Below are 17884 nucleotides of genomic sequence, written 5' to 3'. Positions count from 1 at the left end.
AAACAGCACATAACAAAGGCTCAGAACATAGTTTTCTGTTATTATGATTGCTGAAAAATCAGCAGCAACTCTCGCATTAACTTGCAGACCACTGGGGGCGCTATTCAGAGTGTTCAACAGTTGTTCTCAAGCAGGGGTTCTCGAGGCGCTGCAACAATCAGGGTTGTGTTTTTATTTCAAAGACCAAGTAGGGACACTGGGTCTCAATGCTCAGCTTTGCACCAGGGTCTGCTGTTGCACTAGAATTAAATAGAGCTCCTTTAATTGTGCAGGCTAATGAGAAAAAAAGCAGCATCCTAACACACAAATGTTTTTGTGCCAAGGGCCAGCCAAATGACCCCTCAGCAGGCTGTAGGGACAAAGGTTTCACAGTCACTCCAGTTGAGAAATGTAATAGGACAGGTGAGTCACCACAGGGCACACGGCGGAGGAAGCAGCCAAAATGCTCCATGCAGCCAAAACCACAATCTGTAGCAAGGGGTGATTTAATCTTAATGGAAAAACAGTGTCTATCACATCAAATTAATATTGTTAATCTGAGTATTACTGGCTTTGTAGTTTGCATTTTAATTTATAAACTTGTTTGGAATTTAATACTGTGTAAGAGTTATAAGCATAGGTTATTTATGCCCAGTTTTGTATTCATATATTTAAATATTATTATATTAATAATTTAAGATGATATTAGAGGTCTGTGGGAAGCTTTCTCCCCATTTAAAGTGCAACCATCTGCACATTTCTGAAGTTTTAAAACCATTGGCCTGAAAATTAATGCAGAAACAAATCCAGGGAGGGGCGCCTGGGTGTCTCAGTCAGGTGAGCATGTGGCTCTTGGTTTTGGCTGGGGTCATGATCTCATGGCTCATGGGATCGAGCCCACCGAGGCCCTCTGAGCCCCCCATAGGGACTCTGCTTGAAGGTTCTCTCCCTCTGCCCCTGCCCCCCTCACCCAGGCTCTCTTTCTGAAAGAAAGAAAAGAAAGAAAGAGAAAGAATGAAAGAAAGAAAGAAAGAAAGAAAGAAAGAAAGAAAGAAAGAAAGAAAGAAAGAAAGAAAGAAAGAAAGAAAGAACCTAGGGAATCATTAAGGTCCTTAAAAAAATCAGGTTTATTGAGGGGTGGTGCCTGGGTGACTCAGTTGGTTAAGAACCTGCCTTCAGCTCAGGTCATGATCCCTGTCCTAGGATGGAGCCCTGGTCTGGTTCAGCGGGGAGCCTGCTTCTCCCTCCCCACCCCCCACTTGTGTGTGTGTGTGTGTGTGTGTGTGTGTCTCGATGAATAAATTAAAATCAGGTTTATTGGTCATTTCCTTCAACAATGGGTGGGGAGATGGGTGGCTTGGCTGAAAAGAAACTGTAGTAGAACAGGCAAAGGTTAAATGACTCACCCAAGGTCACTCACAAGTCAACCACGGCACCCAGAATTCCTGCCCCGGATGGCAGGGAGGTCTCCCAAACCCGGGGTGAATGAACTCCTTCTTCATTTGCTCCTGAAACATCTTACTCCTCACCCAAACAAGCAATAAAGGCTGATAAAAAAGCCGGCTTCCTCCACGTCTCAGCTCCTCTCCCCTCCCCCATTCAGAGCCAAAGCTGCATCCAAGTCATGGGAAAGGTAGATTCCTCCTCCTGCTCCCAGCAGCACCAGACCCAGCTCAAAGTGCCCCAAGAATGCCTGGAATAAAAGATTTCCTGTCTATCGTGTAGGGACACTGGGCTTAGTGCAAAGAAGCTTCCACCTCCTTCCCGCCTCTGACACCAGCATCACCAATGGGTAGACACAGAGCCCCACTCTGCGCTGGCTTCTAGGGTGGGGAAAGAAACCAGTTTGGATGGGCTAGTTGGTTGGAGAGGTGTGACCAGCACACCCCAGGGGAAGGGAACCAGCGGACAGGCAATCCAGGGCTCAGCTGTGCAGTGAAGAGGAAAGAGCTATAGGAACTCAGAGCAGAGGTAGGCGGACAAGAGAGAGCAGAGACGGGAGCCCTCTACAGGGTGGGTGCCACAGCTGAGCTGTGCTGGTCAAGTGGGACCTGGCTGAGCAGTTATTTCAGCCAGTAGCAACAGCTGTGAGAAGGATGACAGTTTTCTGAGACATGGGGGAGGCTGCAGATGAGGAGTTCACCCCCTACCAAGCTCCCTTCTGTGTCTCCATTGCCACCTTCCTGCTGATCCTCAGACTCACCAGGCAAGCTCTCACCTCAGGGCATTTGCACTGGCTCTTCCCTCTGCTCAGTGCTCCCTGCCCCCTGATGTCCACAAGGCAGCCTTCCTCTCAGTCTCTGCTCCAATGTCACCATCAGAGAGGCCTTCCCTGACCACCCTGTATAAGACAGCAGCATCCCATTGCCACATACACCCCTCTCCCTTGCTATCTTTCTTCATTATAATCATCACAAAGTATATTATATAATGTGTTTGGTTTTTACCATCTGTCTCCCCTCATTTCAATACAAGCTCCACGAAGGCAAAGACTGTTTCATTCTCTGCTTATGTTCAACATGTGGTCAATATGCAGTATTTACAGAATGAATGAATGAATGAATGAACGAACAAACGAACCAGAGGACAGAAGAATGCCTGTCAGAAGTCCTGGAGCTGGAGACTCCTCCAACAGACCACACTCCTGCTGAAATCAGCAGTGTCTTCCTTCCACAGGTGATATCCGAGACACAAGAACAGAAGTGGTGGCAGGTGAGGGCAGATGGACACAAAGGGTGGGATGGGGGAGAGGAAGAGCGGAGGAGTTCAGAAAACCTGGCTCAAACCCGGCTTGAGTCCACTAGCAGGATGTTTTATGCTCTAAAGAAATCTCTAGCCCAGGCTTGCAGGTGGCCGGAAAGACAGTCAAGGTAAAAAGGTGAGTGATCACTATGAGCCACAACCTAACAGGAGGAGCAGGTCCTCAGGAAGAGTCACAGGAAACGTCAGAGTTTTTTTGTTTAAAGATTTTATTTATTTATTCACGAGAGACACAGAGAGAGAGGCAGAGACTCAGGCAGAGGGAGAAGCAGGCTCCCTGCAGCCTGATGCAGGACTTGATCCCAGGACCCTCGGATCATGACCTGAGCCAAAGGCAGACAGACACTCAAGCACTGAGCCACCCAAGGTGCCCCATCGTCAGAGCTTTAAAAGTCCCCAAACACACTCTCCGGATAAAACAGGGTCTGGGTCTCATCAGAGACAGGCGACAGAAGGAGGCAGGGGAACACAGCAAATAGAAAAAAGAATCTGAGAGAACAGAGCACCACAGGGTCAGGAGAACCTCACAAAGATATATGAAACAGACACAGAAGAAAGAGCCTGACCTTGGCCCTCACTCTGCCTCCCGCTGGCTGAGCAAGCGTGGCAAGCCGCTTCACCTCTCCCAGCTTCCATTTTCTCATCAGTAAAATGACAACAATAATCCCAACTTCCCAGGGGTCTTCCAAGGCCGATCTAAAACAGTTTCTGAAAAATCACCTAAAGTAGTACCCAGCAGACAGCAGACAGTCATCAAGTTTAGTCCCTTCCCTAAATTGAAGTTAAAAAAAGAAAAAAAAAACAGTAAAGATTAACTGACTACTCAGGTAAATGATCTTACTTCCCCTATTTGTATGATTTATTAATTCAGTAAAAACACATGGAGGTGCCAGGTGCCCGCTGGCCACAATGCTGGATGCGAAGAAGTATCTACCCCCACCCCACCTCGGACCTCCGTGGTCTCACGTCCAATCGGGAAGATAAGGAACATTCCAGCCAGATGCAGAACAATGACACCAGCATCATATCAGCACGTACGGAATTGGTGGTATAGCGTAATTACTACACAAGTTCAGGAGAAGGAAAGATCAATGCTTCAAGATCACTGTGGGCTCTGGTGGTCGGGGATGTCCCTCTAACACCGGCCTTAGGAGAGGGTGGCTCAGCTTAAACACAGAGAAAGACAGGATTTGAAGCAGGCTTCGGGATGGCAGGGATGGTGAGTCCTAGCAGGTAGGGATGGTGAGGCAGGACAGCTTTGGAATGTCCATTTGAAGAGTTTGGGCTTCATCTACTGAAGACTACAGAAAAAAATGTAACAAATGGAGAATAAACAATGTCTTAGGATGGCTCGAAGGAGAGAGAGAGATATGAGGCTGGGAAATGCCTTCCCCCTGCCCCCCACAAGCCACAGGACGTGTCTGCAGATTCCAGACTCATTGCCACCTCTGCCCTCGAATTACAAACTATACCACTTGCAAAGCCCCGCTGATGGCTCCTTGTGACATATGTCCCTGTGCACTCCCATGCACCGTGCCCAGAGCAGGATGGGAGACAGGAGCAGGAGGCCAGTGCCAAGGCCCAGCACAAGGCAGAAAGAATGCGAACAAAGAGGACATCTCCCGTGGTAAAGGAGGACTTCTATCTCAGAAATGTAGAGAAGAAAATTAGTGCATGAATATTGGCAGTAGAGGAAGGGGGTGGGCATCAAGAGCATAGCTGAGGTTTTGAGCCCAAGCAGCTGGGAAGGCGGTGGTGCCAACAACAAAAATGAAGAATCCAGAAGAGCAGATGGCTTGAGACATGGGAAGACATCAGATTTCAATTTAGGCATGTAAGTTTTACAATGGCAACTAGATATCCAAATAATAACAGTGATAACAATAATATCTAATCAATGACTGAAAGGTAGTATGAGAGGTGGAGACTGATCGGTCAGCAGAAACCATGAATCCAAGATGGTAAGGAAGCAGCCGTGACCTGCCTGCCAGCCAGAATCACGGCTGTCTAAATTCGGACTCTCGAAGACACTGTAACTACAGAGATGAGATCTCATCTTGGCCTAATGACCCCATTTTACCACTGAGAAAAGCAAGAGGAAGCATATTGGGCAGAAGGAGCTAATAACCCATCCATACGTACATGCTGGATTTCCAGGATGCACATGAAACACCTCCTCCAGGAAGCCTTCCCTAGGTACTGTGCCGCCCACCGATGTCATACTCCTCCTACCAAGGTTGGTCTGCAAGTCATTATTATTTACCTACCCTCTGGTTATTCTCTGATTATTTGATAGCCTAGTCCTCTCAATGCCTCCTGCACTGGATCAGAATTCTTTGATGTCAGAGATCAGATCTTCAAATAACCTACTTCTTGTATCTCAATCAACTGTAATTATTAATTTGGATTTATCATCCCAATATATCTCCATTACATAGATGAGCAAACTGAGGCTCAAAGAAGTAAAAGGCTTTGACTAGGGTCACAAGGCTAAAACGTAGGCAGACCATTCAAACCCAAGTCTTAAACTCTATAGCGGGTGCCATTGGTTACTTCTTTCCAAGAGCATTCCTCTCTGACGCCCAACTCACAAATCAAGATTGTTCTAGGCCAGTGAGGGTGTTCTTCTTCCCTTGCCTGTGGTTGGTGTACACGGTCATGTGATTCACATTTCCAGCCAATGAGACCCAAGGGAGAGTCTGCCCTGGGACCTTCGAAAAAGGCTCCCCTCCCGCCTTTCCTGCCCCTGCTTCTTTTTTTTTCTTTTTTTTTTTTTTTTTCTGCCCCTGCTTCTTATTGTAAGGGTATAATACCCGGAACTGTTGTTGTGACCTTATGGACAAGGAAGGATGAAAAGAATCTAGATCTTGATGATGCTGTTGAACAACTGAAAGAACCAAACTCGAGGAAGACATAACCCACACCTCTTACAACGGGAGATACCAAGTTCCTTACTGCTTCAAGCAGTTGAGTTCAAGTTTTCTGCTATTTACAGCGCTGACTGGTGCTCACCCCAATAGAGGACTCCAGTCCCTAAAGATACCTGAGCCAAGCTTTATGGGAGATACATAACAAGTAAAAGTCCTGGTCCCTCCCCTCATTGTGCCTGTGCTGAGATTGGACAATCGATAACTGTTAGATCTATACTTGATTGATTCTCCCTTTGCTCATCAGTTCCAAGGGACATATATTCCCTGAAAGCATCTTTCTTCCCTTTACCAAGCCTCACTAATTATCTCTAGGTTTCAGCCTCACAATTTGACTATGGCCTTAACATTACCGACCAGGTCCTTCCCTGCAGCATCCCTCCACCTCTGACGATGGAGCTAGAAGCAAGGTACTTGCGCTCGGCCCAGGGAGACCATCAGCGAAACTCCGCATTCCTAAATATTTGTTCTTTGAAATGTCTTTCTCAATTAGATCTCACCCAAATGTTTGAGAGTCAGGCTAAATTCCAACTTCCTGCTCCAGAACAGACATGTTGAGCCTGCATAATTACTGCAGCCAGCTTTATTTGCTATAAAAACATGGATTTTTTTTGCTCCTTCTCAACTGTAAAATAATCAATAAATAGGATCCAGATGAAAAATGCCAGCATTTAGGAAAACAACCCTTTTATGGTTCTTTTCTTTGGGGTCTAATTAACACGTTGGGGATAAAATGTGCTGTTACATTTACCCAACCAGCGAAGTTGAAACACAAACTCTCCTTTCCTCCTGCTGAGATACAGCTTCACATCAGAAATATAGGTGAAACAGTATCAAAACATTCAAAAATGTTCAACAAACAGATCTGTAAACCCGTGATGTGGACTTCCTCCAACCCCTCTCCATTCACACTGGCTGTTCGATTGTTTTTTTTTCCTCTCTCCTCTGAGAACACATTGCATAGTTACTGTCAAACACAGATAGTCCCATTAGCAGGAGACGCAATTCCTCTGACTTTCTGTCTTTTAAATGAAGAAGACCTGCCTTTTTGGACACTGACCACCCAGGTCATGAAAGTTTCATGAGGGGTTCTCGAAGCAGATGACACCTTTTCAATTATAACCACTGCTATAATAAACCCCCACAGAGCCACAGGGCATGGAGTCTACATCCAACACATGACACCTATTTATTCCCTAATTACATTGCAATATATTCTCTCTGTGTGTGAGAATGAAGATAAAATATTCTTTTAATTCTATGGCCTCCTGGGGGGTCCGGGGGAGGGGATTATGCATAGGCAAATTCTGGGAGTTCCTAGAGCTAAATCACAGCCTTTGTCCCAGGCTCCTCCACTGCATAACCTCAAGAAAACCTCTCACTTTCCCTTGTTCTACCACAGTGGTTCTCAAAGTGTGGTCCTGGACCAAGAGCATCACCATCGCCTGGGAACTCGTTACAGATTCTAAGTACTGGACCCGCCCTGGACCCACTGGATCAGAAACTTCAGGGCAATCTGTGTTTAAACAAGCCTCCTGTAGTGAAGTCTAAGAACCGCCAGTCTACAAAATGTGAAGGAAAGAGCATTATTTTAAATCGAATCGGAGATCAGGAATACCTGGATTCTACAGTACTGGGCTCCCTTCTGCATAGCTGTCCCAATCTGCAGAGTCAGGGCTCCATTTACCCATCTGTACAATGGGGCTACGGAGTTCAAGTTGCTGTGGATGCTGGAATTTAAGAGGTACACGGTTACCTGGTACCAGTCTCTATGGATACCTAGCAAGACCACAGTTGCCAGCACTCACCAGCTCCCTCCCCCTGTGCTCCAGCGGCAGCAGCTCTGCAGAGCCGCAGAGCCGTTTGTTCCCCAATGCCATATCTAAGGTCCTCAATGCAGCTGCCTCTGGGTTACCCTTGGCAACCAGGAGCCGGGGTCATGGAAGACCACAGAATCTCCAAATCTCATAGCCAACAGCTTCCAGCCTTTCACCTCAGAGCCTTGAACCACTGGAGAGGCTCAGAATTCTCTGTCACATTGTCCCATTTCTTCAGACATCTTTTGTGTATTGGCCTCCATTCCGCATCTACACTTTACCTCATGGAGAATTGGAACCTAGAACGTCCGCATCATGAGGGCTGGGACTCAGCCTGTCTGGTTCATCGGTGTATCGCTTAGACCAGTGCCTGGCAAAAAGCAGGAGCTTAAAAACTATCTGTTGACCAAATATTCCTAGCACGGAGAACATCCTGCCCATAGTAGGTCCAGTAGTATGTTCCACACCCTCAAGTATCTAAATTCTAAAAGTTACAGATGGGAAGAGGCAAAGGAACTATTTGAAAGCTAGGCAACAAGTAGAAAAGGGTAAAAGAGAAGCAAAAGGCTGACTATAGCCCTTGCCTCATGGGGTGCTGACTTCCCAGCCAATTGCTCACCCTAGACCTTGCGCTAGAAGACTCTAGGGACACATTCTGAATTTGCTGTCTGAGGAGCTGGCTCTTCCAACCGTCCTAGTGCTTTTCTCTCAAAAGCCAAATTTTCATCCACCCTGACTCCGCTGTCCTTTGACCAGTCACTGAACAAGTCATGAGCTTTCCTGCCCCTCTCTTTGTGCCCCAGCCTCGTGCCCCACTATCTTCCTCCCCGCACTGGAATCTACCCAGGGCTCCATTCCAAATCCTCCCTTCTCCAGAGACTTACCCATCACTCTGCCCCCCTCCCAGAGCGATTTCACCTGAGATCGCCTAGCTTCCGTGGCTAAAAGACAATGACTGCTCTCCCCGTGGGTTGCACTTTATGGGGCTGGCTCAGGTCTAAGGGCCCCCTTCACCCGCAGACTTCAGTGCAGGCACAGCATAGGTATGCAACAAACTGTCGCCTCAGTGATGTGTCCTGGGAGGTGATCCCAGCACAGCAGCTACCAAGAGACCCTTCCTCTGCAGTCCTCTGCCTCTAAACTCAGGACCAGTCCTCCACGCAGTGTCCTGCCAGAAAGCACCTGCCCCATGCTAAAAAAAGTGATGATGCCGGCATAGAGTATGGGGGGGGGGGAATAAAACAAAACCAAAAAAAAAAAAAAAACAAAACCCTGAACCAGGAGTCAGGAGGCCCCAGTTGACATTTCCTTCCACCCGTTACCCAGCTCTAAGCAAGTCCTTTCACTTCTCCCCGCCTCAGTGTGCTGATCTGTGAGCTGGGAGGAAGCGATGGAGACCCAGGAGACCTTGAATTTCTAGGGCCTTAAGCAATCTCTGAGCTACCGAGAGAGATGGTGGGTGGCGAGCACGAGGGAATACCCGCCACAGGAGCTGAGGGGTGCACCTGCTGGTGGGCTCCACGCCCTCCGGGGACCCCGACCAACCTGCGGGGAGCTCCGGGACAGAGCCCCCAGCTCAGGGCCGCACTAGCCCGCTGCAGACCCTTCGGGAGAACCGCCCCAGCAGCGCTCCAGCAAAGGCGGTGCGAGCTGGGGCGGCCAGCTCCGGGGAGGCAGCCGCACGGGCGGCCACTGCGGTCTCGGGGACCCCACGCGCCCCGCAGGCTCCGGTGGGCGCCCCCCCCCGCCCCCCCGGCCCGGCCAGCCTCCGCTCGGGGCCACCGGCCCGGGAGTTAACCCCCGCCTCCCCGGCAGAGCGCAGGGGGAGGGGAGGGGAGGGGAGGGGGGAGAGGAGGGGAGGGGACCCCGATGGCCCCGCTCGGCGAGCCGAGTCGGCCGGGATCCCAAGCCACCCCAGGCCCCCTCCGACCCGCCTGAGGCCCACGCCGTCTCGGCCCCCAGCGCACGGAGCGGGGGATCCCGCAGCGCAGCCACTTTGACATATTTTTCTAGGGGACGTGACCACGCGGGCCAGGCGCAGGCGGATCCGGGAGCGGCCACGGAGGACGGAGCGCGGAGCCCGGGTCCTGGAGCGGCAGCCGGGGCTGGGGCCTCGGAAACCGGGGCGCCCCGACCGGCCGGGGCTGCGTCCCACTCGCGGGCCTCGACGCCCGCGGGGGCCGATGCTGCGCCTTTTTTAAGTCTTTTTTTGTTTTGTTTTGTTTTTTCCCTAACTCATTAGAAGAAAAAAATGATAATAATAAAGTCCAGGAGGAAGGCGGCTTTGGCGCTCTGCAGCTCCGGGGGCTGCCGCCGCCGCCGCTCGCGCAGCTCCGACCCCCGCAGGCCTGGGCGGCGAGTTGGGAACTTGGGGCCCGCGCTCGGGGCGCGCACCGGGAGCGTCGCGCTTCGCTTTCAACTTCGGGAGCCGGGGAGGGGGAGGGGGCCGCCGGGGACCCGAGGGACGCCCGGGAAGTCAGCCCGCCGGGCTTCCCCGAAGAGAATCGGAGGGACGGGACGGGAAGGCGCGAAGGGAGCACGCGTTCCGCTTGGCGCCTCCAAAAAAAAAAAATGAAATAAAATAAGCAAAAGCGCGCAGGGCTCGGGCCGGGGCTGGGCGGCCGGGAGGCGCTCCGCGGGCCCCGGGCGGGGGACCTGCTGCGCCCCGCGGGCTCCCGGCTGGAGGGGGGCGCGCCCTGGGCGGCGGGGGCGGGAGTGCCCCGGGGTCCCCCCGCGGCCGGAGGGCGGGCGCCTGCGACCCCGGGACCCCCGCGTTCGCCCGCGTTCGCCCGCGCCCGGGCATCCGCCGCCGCCGCCGCCGCCGCCCCCGCCTCCTCCCCGCGCAAACTCGGCTCCCGCAGCCCGGCCCCCGCGGAGCCGCTGGAAAGTTTGGCCGCGGGGCCGCAGAGCCCCCTCCCCGGGGCTGCAGCCCCCCGCCGCCGCCCCGGGCCCCCCGGGCTCCGCGTCCCCCGCCGTCCCCGCTGCGCCACCTACCTGCTCCCGCGGCCGCCCGGGCGCGCGGTCCCGTCCTCCGCAGCCCGAGCCGCCGAGCGCCGGGCAGGAGCCGGAGCCGCGGGCAGCGCAGAGCCGGGCGCGGGCAGCGCAGAGCCGGCGCGGGCGGCGGGCGGCGGGCGGCGGGCGGCGGGCGCGGGGCCCGCGGGCGAGCGACGGAGCGACTGAGCGACCGGCGGGCGCACGAGCCGCGGCCGCAGCGGAGCCGCCCCCCGCGCGCGGCCCCTCCCAGCGCCCTCCTCCCCGCGCGCGGCCCCTCCCGCTCCCCCTGCCCTCCTTCTCCCGCGCGGTCCTCCCAGGCCTCGCTCTCCTCCCTCGCCCGCCCGTTGCCTCTTCCTCTCCGCCCCTCTCCGGCGTCCCCTTTCCCCGGATCTCTGGGTTTTCCAGCCGCCCTTCCCGCCAGCCTGCCGTCCGCCTCGCCTTTTCGCCCTTCGGCTTGGTCCTCTCCCATCCCTCTGGCCTCTCTCCGGGTCTCTTCGCTATTTTTTCTCTTCCTTTTTATCCTGTTCCCTCCTCTACTGTCCTTTATCTTCCCTCCTCCCTCCTCCCTCCGGGTGGGTCAAAACGCCTGCACCTGCGGGTACCTCGGGATGGGAGATCACCCCCCGGGGTTGTCGGGGGGGGGTACCCCCCAGGCCAGCTGGTAACAGGCTGAGGATAGACAGGGACCCGCCAGGGCTGGAGACTGGAACTCCAGAAACCGGCTTGAGAAATTTCTGGGCCCAGAGGAAAAAGCAAGAAGCCACAACGTGCAGAATGTCAAACCCCTGAGCAAGCTGGGTTGAGCCAAGCCTGGGAAGAGGAGGAAACTGAGCTCCAGAGGGAAGAGAGCAAGACTTGCCTGCTCAGGTCTCCTCCAGAGGCAAGGCTTGGACCACCCCTCCTCCTCCCTGGAAAGGCGAGAATGCCAGAAGATGATCCACTCCACCTGGCCCAAGATGATCCACTCCTCCTGCCGGTCCCAAGCCCCCAGTCCCCAGGGCCACTAGGAGGAAGCCTTCTCCCACTTTTAGCCACCTGGCTAGCCCCACACCACTCTAGGAGGTGCTAAGCCCCAGTGGAAGACTTGGCACAGCAGTAGAGAGTGAAACCCCCTCTTTCCAGCCCCACTCCTCTCTGAGCAATGCAGGACTTGGCAACCTACTTCTGTGTATTAGGGATAAAGCAGCAGCGGGGTACTTTGCTTGTGTGATTTGTCTCCTTTTCTCCTTGAACTAGAACAAGAGCAGGAAGGCCCAGACTGATACACACCTCTCCCCCAGGAATTTCTTACAAATAAAGCAAACAGGTTGTCTGAAGCTTTGAGAAAAGTGTCTGTAATTGTGTCTGGGCACCTAACCCTCAAAGATCAACCACTGATTATCATCTTCGTCCTGGGTCTGATGGGGCAAGATGTTTTCCTTGGCATTTCCTCATCTCAGCCCTGTGGGAATCGGAGGAGAACTGCAGGGTCCCGATTCCTGCAGATCCCATTCTGCAGCCCTGCTTCCTCAATCAGGATCATCATTCTCCCAGTTTCACCTCTAATTGCTGGGCTCTGAGTTTGCCCCCCTTCAATCCTGTCCCTTCCACAGTACCAACCAGAAGCAGACCCTCCATCCAACCCCAGGTAGAAACCTGCCTTGGGATGTTGGCAAGTCCCCTGCTTTAGGACATCAAGTGCAAAAAATAAACCCATGCTGGAGCCTCTGTTGTTCATACCACAAAAACCAGAAGACGCATCTGGCCAGGGCTGGGATTGGGTAAGCAAGAGAGGCACCTAGGGCATTGCATTTAAAGAGGTGCTGACGCTCGGTGTCACGCACGTGCAGAGTCAGCATCTGAGAGGGAGCATCTCCTTAAATTCGGTATCCTGGGCATCTTCCTGCCTCACTCTAATCCTGGTCAGATCTTAGGGCTGTCACTAACCAGCTGTGTCACCTTGGACCATAGCTACGCCTCTCTAGCCTTCAGTTTCCCCAACTGACTATGAAGGGGCTGAACCAGATACTCTCCAAGGCTTTCTCCGGCTCTGATATGCTGCAGTTTGTGGGTATCAGGGATGCCAAAGGCTAAGAGAAGAGGTCCCAACTTTCTGGGTTTGTACTCCTGCTCCACCACCTACTAACCATGACCCTCGGCAGCCACTTCACTTCGCTAACCTCAGTTACCTGTGAGTAAGATGGGAATGATAACAGCACTGTGACCCTCTGAGGATGAAATCAAATGATACAGATAGGGACACTGGATAACTGTGAGCAATTATATTATACATGGTAGGTAGGTATTGGCATATTTTTTTTCTTCATCTCCACCTTGCTTTTTGGAGTATACCTTCTACCTCCTGCCATGCCTCTCCCCCCACCTCTCTATGGTAGACATCCTTTTATAATTCTCAAACCCCAGTTTGGGGAAATGGGTAACCCTTCCACCCCATCTCAACAGCCCAATTCACAGGAAGCATCCCCCCTCCCTCCCTCTCACACACTCCCACACTGCCAGGCTCTCAGGGGTGAATTGCACGCAGCTGGGGGTTGCCAGCCCCCTCTGGGCCAGGCTGGGGATTGCCTGGTTTTCTGGCATATTCTAAAAAACCACATGGATCTATAAAGCAGCACCTTCTCCACCCAGATGGCAGGCCTCCAAGGACACGGGTCCCAACAGAGCCAGAAACACTTTTAGCAAACATCTCTGAGGGTCGGTTCGGGGTCACGTTGGAGCCCATGATCCATCATTCATTTGCCAGGCCCTGAGAGCCTGCTTGCAGGAGCGCTGCTTCTCACATTCCACTGCTGCGGATATGTTCAACCCAGCTGTAAGTTTATTTTGATAACATCTAAGACCAGGCTACTCCTCTAAATGCATAATCTGAGGCAAAAGTCCGCTATTCCAAACGATGAGCCCTGCTCTCAAAATCTTGCCCTCTAATTAGGGCGAGAAGACAGTAGGGCACAGGAGTGGAGTGAAGAGATTGAGAGCAGAGGCCCCCAAAGCAGATGCCTGAGTTCAAGTCCTGACTCATCACTTGTTAGCTATGTGAGGGGGAGTGAATTAATCTCTGTGTGCTTCAGTGTTCTCATCTGCAAAATGGGAGTGATGATGAGATAAGCACTCCCTGATAGGATACCCCATCTTACAGAGGAGGAAACCAAGGCTCAGAGAGAACAATCACCTGGCTCAAGGTCACATACAAAATAAGTAGAGCCCAAGCAGAATGGACTTCATTGCCCTTGCTCCCACCCGCTGCTTTCCCCCTTGGCTTCTCCTATCATCTTCCTACAGGGCTCCCAAGAGTCTCTTCTCCCATGAAATGGCATCAGACACCCAGCTCATTTCCACCTCTAAACACTCAGCCTGGATGGGGATGGAAGGTGAGGAGGCGAAGCTCTGGTGACTGAGGTGGGAGGGCCCTCTCATTTTTAGAAATAAATTATCAGAAGGTGAGGACACAGGGCGGAATGTCCAGGACTCTGGCCACAGTGCTCCCCCCTCCTTCCCTCCACTCAGGCATATGAGGAATTCACTCTGTTCTCCTTCCCTCTCCTTCTTCTCCTTGCTGAGGGAGCCTCTTTTCCCTACCCACTTTCTGCAGAGCCCTGGCTCAAAGCCCCAGGAGGAACATCCACAGAAAACACATTAGGGATGACTGGAATTTGTCTAGTGACAGAAAGATTTCAACTCCTCCACTGAGAGCTGCCATACTAACGTGCTTGAAAAAAAAAAATCCTAGAGCCAAAACACAAGGAGCCACTCGCTCTCAGGCACCAAGTCTTATACAATCCCGAGGAAAAGCAACCTTCGGATACCCTCCAAAGAATTATAGCGATTGTGGTGTCCTGGTGTCCAAGCCATTGATGAGGTGCAGAGAGGAAACCACGGAGGAGCCAGCATCCAAGGTAACTCGCCACTGTGTTACCTCTGCCCACATAACACACACTGACAGTACACCAGCCACATCCTCCAGCATATCCACACTCAGCAATCCAGCCCAGCACACAAATTACCGAGAGAGAACAACCCAGCACACCTCTGTCCACACCAACACAACTCAAAACGTTTGCACATGCATATAATACAATTCCTGCATACACTTAAAAATAGGGGGGGGGGAGTGGTGGATCAGAATAAAACCCAAATGGAATAACTTCCTTCACAAGCTTTTTATGAACCCACAGCCACCAATCAAAGTCTTGATTAACTTGGTTGTATTTATTAGGTTGTGTTCAATATTTAATAACTTTGAATACGGATGGAATATTTAATGAGATTGGTAGAGATCTATTTACGTATAACCGTCAGAAGTGCCAATTGCTTTGAACTGGGAACTGGGTGGAATTTGAGTTCTCAGAAGCCGGAGCCAGAAATCTCTCCATTCTACATTTTCACAGAGTTATTTAAATTATAGATTATCATCATGACGTTATGACACTATTATTTTGTTGTGATGCTCCACTCTTCTAGCCGATTATTACACAGTCCCAGGAAATGTGGCATTTAGACACCGAATTTCCTTGCATCCAGGCAAACTTGGATTGGGTCTCTTGTTCTCTTTCCTCCATGTTTACCAGGAAAGGGGACCAAATGTGATGCTGTGAAATGCATCTCGTCCTAAGCCCTTAGTCCTCCCACAGGCACAAGATGATCTGGAAATAATTTATGGGGTATACATTGTCCATGATCAATTTGTCCAAGAGAAGGAACTCTGTGGACTGCAGAGAGGCAACATGAATTTCTGAATCTTTTTTTACAGAAACGAGAGAATCGGATGCAAAACGCAGCTCTCAGAGGCATCATGGAGATTTCTGAAGGTCCTTGGAAGACTTGAAATTCTGGAAGTTAACGAATGAACTTAGCAAATCCACATATGTAGATTTTATGTAAGTTATGATTATATTGACGGTGCTGTCCAGGTATGAGGTAATTATAAAATGTGGTTTGTTAGGGGCCAAAGTTAAATCATTGGAAATGGTCCTGATGCCACAGCAGGCTGCAGCCCGGTAGGATGTAAACTGCTTACTCACAAAAGAGAGAAAATGCATCCTTCATCATGTACCTGTCTCATTGACACACCTTTGTCATATTCTGATTTGCTTTGATTTGGGGTCCTGAGCAAATGTAAATGAATGCTGTCCAAGGAATAGTAATGATAATAAAACCATTAGGTGGCAAGTAAGCCTCTGACTGGAACCTGTGTAATCCTACATTTTGGAACTGTTTTCCTTGTCTTTGCAGCAGATAATCGAGGAAAGTGTACCTCTAAACACTTCCCCCTCTCCTCATCTTCAACAGCCTCCAACCCTTACATCCTACCTGATAGCCACACCAGTTTATCTGAATGTCCTGAATTTGACATAGCCTTCTTTCCTCCCCCCACTGCCTCCACTCTCCAACTTTATTTCTGCTATTCTCAGAACCTGCACACCTTTTCTATCCTCTTTCAAGCTTGGCAAACTCCAGTCTTGTCCTTTAAAACTCTGCTCATTGACAAGACCTCTCTTGGCCCTCTAGTCTGTTTACCTACCTCAATTAGTACTTTCCTCGCTGTCATACAATTATGTGGTCACAGGTCTACCTGCCCCCATTGGACAGTGAATTCCACAGAGGCATTTCAATATCTCCAGTGTCTCAGACAGTGCCTGGCCTAATGTTGGATGGATGGATAGTTGGACACAAGCACGTGGGTTTTGGTTTTGGTTGTTTATCATCTGACTTGAATGGATCAAGGTGTTGGTGTAGGAGCCATCTCACTTTTGGGGAAGCTCATGATGCTACTCCTTTGTCGACTCAAGTCAAAACTCAAGGGATTGGTTACTCCTTTGTTTACAGATAAAGTCATCACCCTCATGTTTTCATTCAACCAGCATTTATAAAGTTCTTACCATGTGCCAGGCACTCATTGTCATGAGTCACAACCTAAATTATTGAACCAACCCAAGGGGATTTCTAGGAGTGCACAGGGCCTGGGGGCAGCTTCTTTTCTCCTGCATTGTTAGCAGTTCCCCCCACAGTGACCAAGAGACTTTGGGGGAAGCAGAAGAATCTCCACCTCAGGAGGGGGTTTGGGACTCCTGCCCAGTGGTAGCTTGATTTGGCAAATCCTTAGCTTTTTATAAATGCCTCAAATTCTTTGTGGAAGTAGGTAGGGTACAACCCAACTCTCACATAAAACAAACTGCCAGTTGGCTCTTCAACTTCCTCTGCCGCCACTCCCTGTTCTGCTTGCTCTTGGATATCCAGCAACACTGAAAGCTTGTGGGCCTAGTATCTATTGAAAAACAAGCTACATGACAAAAGGGACTTTGTTTGGTTTGCTGCCACAAATCTAGTACCTAGAACAACATCTGGGACATGGTAGGTCATCAAAAATGTTTCTTAGATGAATTACTGAAGGAGATGTCGTATCTTTGTCTTCACTAGTGATGTGAAGTGTTTGGGGTGCCCTTCTACCTTTCTTCAACCTAACTCTTACTCATCCAGTGAGACAGCTCAGGCATATTGTCCCATAGCAAGTTTTCCTGAAAGCCCCTGAGCTGGACCAAACAGTCTTCCTCAAGTTTCCTGAAAAGGTCTCTCTCATCACTAACCACAGCATGCAGCATTGATCTGTTATGCATCTGCCCCCCACACTGGGCGTTGAGATCGTGAAGACAAGAACCATACGCTATTCATCTTCATACCCTCACCTCCTTGGCAACGTGTCTAGAACACAGAAAGCACTCTATAATGATTTGTCAAGTTGAACTAAACAACCCCAAGTGGATGCAGATTGGGTCATACCAAATGTGATTGCTGATTCGCTTGGTCATTTGGCAAATATTGGTTGAGTGCCTATGATGTGCCAAGCACTGTTCTAGGTCCTGGAGATCCAGCACTGAGCCAAACAGACAAAAATAATGATAATGATAATACTTGTCAATTATACATGACCCAGATACTTTACCAAAATCTCTCAAACTAGTTAAGCGGTGTATAGAGTTAATATGAAAATGGCTTCAAATTTCCGCTTTAACCATAGTATGATTTAATTAAGGCAAGAAATTCAGGGTCCCTAGAACTCCACAGTCTCTCTTTCCCACGATTCAGTATCCCCACCTATATAATGGATAGATGCTGTAACCTTCCAAGAGATATATTGATATAGTTTATACAGGGTCCTCTGAAATTCCTTGCACATTTTTAAATCTCAATAATTTGCCTGGAAATGCTTTGCAAATAGCATTAAGTAATCCAAGGCTTAGAAAACACTTCACAATTGCACAAAGTATAATCTAAATTCCACAATAAATAAAAAATTAAAGTCCAAACAGCTTGCAATTCAGTTGAAATTCAATTTGCCTTTAAGTGTCATTTATTGATTTCTTTGATCCTACCCACTACCTATGTTACATTGAACAAACTTTTATTGAGTCC

The 17884-nt window shown here is 50.4% G+C and overlaps 1 protein-coding gene across 1 annotated transcript in view; it reads right to left on the bottom strand.

Annotated features, from left to right (window-relative positions):
- Positions 1–10562, bottom strand: part of MEGF11 (multiple EGF like domains 11) — a 341459-nt gene extending 330897 nt beyond the window's left edge. Inside the window, exon 1 of the mRNA XM_055320208.1 lies at positions 10478–10562. The gene's annotated coding sequence lies outside the window, so the exon portion shown is untranslated. The remainder of the gene's footprint in view (positions 1–10477) is intronic.
- Positions 10563–17884: the final 7322 nt, after the last annotated feature.

The sequence above is a fragment of the Nyctereutes procyonoides genome, unplaced genomic scaffold (assembly GCF_905146905.1).
Source record: "Nyctereutes procyonoides isolate TBG_1078 unplaced genomic scaffold, NYPRO_anot_genome, whole genome shotgun sequence".
Lineage (NCBI taxonomy): Eukaryota > Metazoa > Chordata > Mammalia > Carnivora > Canidae > Nyctereutes > Nyctereutes procyonoides.
The sequence above is the reverse complement of the archived record's forward strand: the minus strand, read 5'-3'. Positions and strand labels throughout refer to the sequence as shown.